This window comes from Octodon degus, unplaced genomic scaffold (assembly GCF_000260255.1).
Source record: "Octodon degus isolate 3935 unplaced genomic scaffold, OctDeg1.0 scaffold00270, whole genome shotgun sequence".
Lineage (NCBI taxonomy): Eukaryota > Metazoa > Chordata > Mammalia > Rodentia > Octodontidae > Octodon > Octodon degus.
In genome coordinates, this window is record NW_004524846.1 from 1,624,519 (window position 1) to 1,628,300 (window position 3,782).

General features: G+C 38.4%; 1 pseudogene; it reads right to left on the bottom strand.

Moving 5' to 3' along the window:
* Positions 1 to 3,782, bottom strand: part of LOC101587172 — a 9,733-nt pseudogene continuing 5,951 nt past the window's right edge.

The window sequence follows — 3,782 nt, forward strand, 5'->3', positions numbered from 1 at the left end:
TTAATCAACCTCTTCAATGGTGGGCTTCAAGGAAGCACAGGAGCTCCTCTACCAGGGAAGCCCCAGGCATTCCTCCAGGCTTGCCACCTGCACTCTGGCACAGCTTGGTGAAGGTGAGATTGCAGACTTTCTCCAGCTCCTTCTACTGATGTTCAAATTCCTTTTTCTTCATAGTCTGATTCTCATCCAGCCAGTTGATGATTTCATTACACTTGTCAAGAATCTTCTGTTTATCTTCATCATTAATCTTGCCCTGAAGTTTCCCATCTTCAACAGTCACTTTCATACTGAAAGCATAGGACTCCAGTGAGTTCTTGGAGGACACTTTGTCTCTTGGCTTCTCATCTTCAGCTTTGTACTTCTCTGCTTCCTGGATCATACATTCTATGTCCTCATTGCTCAAATGGGCTTTATCATTAGTGATGATAATCTTGTTTTCTTTTCCTGTACTTAAATTGACTGCAGAAACATTGAGAATGTCATTGGCATGAATATCAAAAGTTACTTCAATCTGAGGAACATCATGAGGTGCAGGAGGTATGCCTGTGAGTTCAAACTTGCCAAGCAGGTTGCTCTCCTTGGTCATGGCATGTTCACCTTCATATACCTGAATGAGCACATCAGGCTGGTTGTCAGAATAAGCAGTGAAGGTCTGGATCTGCTTGGTAGGAACGGTAGTATTGCACTTGATGAAGACTGTCATGATGCCACCAGCAGTTTCATTGCCAAGAGAAAGAGGAGTGGCATCCAACAGCAGCAAATCTTGGACATTTTCAGACTTGTCTCTAAATAAAATGGCTGCCTGAACAGCTGCACTGTAAGCAACAGCCTCATCATGGTTATTCAATTCTTTTTCCATGGAAAAAGCTTGTAGAAGCTTCTGGATCTTGCGGATATGGGTAAAACCACCCACTAGGACAATGTCATGGATCTGAGACTTGTCCAGTTTAGCATCTTGAAAAGCCTTCTCCATAGGATCCAGAGTGCTATGGAACAGGGCAGCACTCAGATTTTCAAATCAAGCAAGAATAATGGAGGTGTAGAAGTCAATTCCTTCATAGAAGGAATCAATCTCAATACCGACTCGGGTGCTAGAACAGAGGGTTCTCTTACCTTGCTCACATGCAGTACAAGGATGGCTGACAACTCTTTTGTTCTCACTGATGTCCTTTTTGTGCTTGCACTTGAATCCAACAATAAAATGATTGACCATTCAGTTGTCAAAATCTTCTCCACCTAAGAGCGTGTCTCTAGCTGTAGATTTCACTTCAAAGATTCCATCTTCAATAATGAAGATTGACACATCAAAAGTGGCATCTCCTAAATAAAAAATCAGCACATTTCTTTCAGCTCCAAACTTTTTGGCTAAGCCATAAGCAATAGCAGCAGCTGTTGGTTCGTTGATAATTCTAAGTACATTAAAACCAGCAATAGTTCCAGCACCTTTAGTCACCTGATGCTGAGAGTCATTAAAATAAGCTGGCACAGTGACCACAGAATTGATAACAGTGTTCCCTAGAAAGCTTTTGCAATCTCCCTCTTTGTCAGCACCATAGAAGACATCCTCTGGGTAGAAGCTCTTTGTCTCTCCTTTGCATTCTACTTGAACCTTGGGCTTGCCTGCATCATTCACCACCATGAAGGGCCAGTGCTTCGTATCAGACTGGACCACAGCATCATCAAATCTACGTCCAATCAGATGCTTAGCATCAAAAAATGTGTTGGTGGGGTTCACAGCCACTTGATTTTTTGCAGCATCTCCAATCAGTCGTTTGGTGTCAGTGAATGCGACAATAGCTTGGAACAGTCTGATTTCCCTGATCATAGGCAGTTATCTCCACTTTTCCATGCTGGAAGACACCCACACAGCAGTAGGTACTGCCAAGATCAATGCCAACTGCAGGCCCTTTCGACACGGTTGCTTTGCTTGTGTATCGGCCTGGCTGTGCTAGTGAAGACAGCCTCTCACTTATCGGTGCGTTCAGTGAGTAAATTTAATGCTAAGCTGCAAATATCTTAAGATATTTTATTGTGCTGCTGCTAATAAATATATGAGTATATAGTTTACAAAAGGAGATGAACATCCTTTCTTCTACCATTTCACCAATTTGGTCACAATGTATCTGCCATCTGGTCATGGTCTTACTTTGGTAAGCACAGTCCATTTGTGACTCTTTTTGTCATCTTTAGAAATTTTTAACAAAGATCTGATTTCTTATTTTATTTATATCTTTTAAATCTGTTTCTAAGATAAAATACACTGCTCTTCTCTTTCATCTGCAACATCTTTAGCTCTTCACAGCCGCTATATTTTTCAACTAGTCTTTGAACTGAGTAGTTTACTTGATGTACCCGGGAATATGTTACTGTTTTTCTTTAGCAAAAGAAATTATTGAAGTAGTATTAAATTTTCATCACATTTGAGCATGTGAATGGCTACACTCTAAATACACAGGCTTTAATTGCCCAGTTAACATGTAAGATAACATGTTTCCAACTCTATGGAAGAAGACTGGTTGGATTGTATTATTTTGTGTGCAACAGTAGAGATAAAACAAAATGCAGATGTTCACATTCCATACTTTTTCAAATCAGTATTTACGGAAAAAAAGAATATATTTTCCCTGTAAAATGACCTTTGTTTATTTTATTGTAATACTTTCAGGAAAGTTTGTGCTAACACTGTTGCAGGAGAGATTATAGAGTCAGATAAAGTAATATAACAACAAAGAAGACCCTGAGTTTAACACTAATCAATCATTTTGTCTTAATTTACTTTTGAGTATTTATTTTTTTATTTATTTTATTTTTAGTACCAGGGATTTAACTCATGACCCTGTGCTTGACAGGCAGGCTCTTACTCTACTGAGCTGTCTCCTTGGCACACTTTTGAATATTTAAAAAGGAAATAATGTAATCATCCTGAATTCCTTTTATATTTCTATCAAAGTAGATTCCCTGGCAATCTTATCAATAGCTTCTGAGTTTAATATTTCCTGCTGTACAAGAACACACAAGGACATATTTAGGTTACATAAATATTATCACAAAGGCACAAGATGAAGACATATTTAGACCTAGTTACTCCTTGTCATACACTCAGTTGAAGATTTAAATGGACTTTGATTACATCATAGACTTTTCCATTTTGGAATATTTAGATAGCAATTAAAAGAGGGACATCATCATTTGTGAAATAAATAAAGAATTTAAAAAATTAAGATTGCATTAAGCATCTGTATAGGATGTTTATCCCAGGAAAATGCTGTAGAATGTGTATGAGGTAAAAAAAATTGATGAACATTCAAGAACAGTCTCTGAGGTTCAGGTTTATAAGTAGACTACAAAGAAAGACCAACCAGGAATTTAAAAAGATACACTTTAGGGTCAGGTAGACATGGATACAACAATTAGCCATTCATTTTATTCTTTCATAGAAAGTTAAAGTCATTCTGCAGTTTTCCTCCAGAGATGATGTTTTAATTGCAGTGCAGACATCAGTATGTCACAAATTCTGCCACTTGCCATTTCTCTTGCCTGGTGCTCCTTGCTTTCCACACACCCTTGGTGAGCCAGGTTGCCTCAGGCAGCACTTCCTCTGTCTGGTTGGTACTGATCAGAACAGTTAAAAAGATAAAAATGACTAAGCTGTCTTGAACTTTGTACATTCTCTTTTTAAATATCATTTTGAAAGAGAATAATAGATTAGAAAATGTTGGCTGACCAGATAGTTCAGCCGATTAAAGCAACTGCTTAGGCAGATGCAGGGACCAGGATTAAAT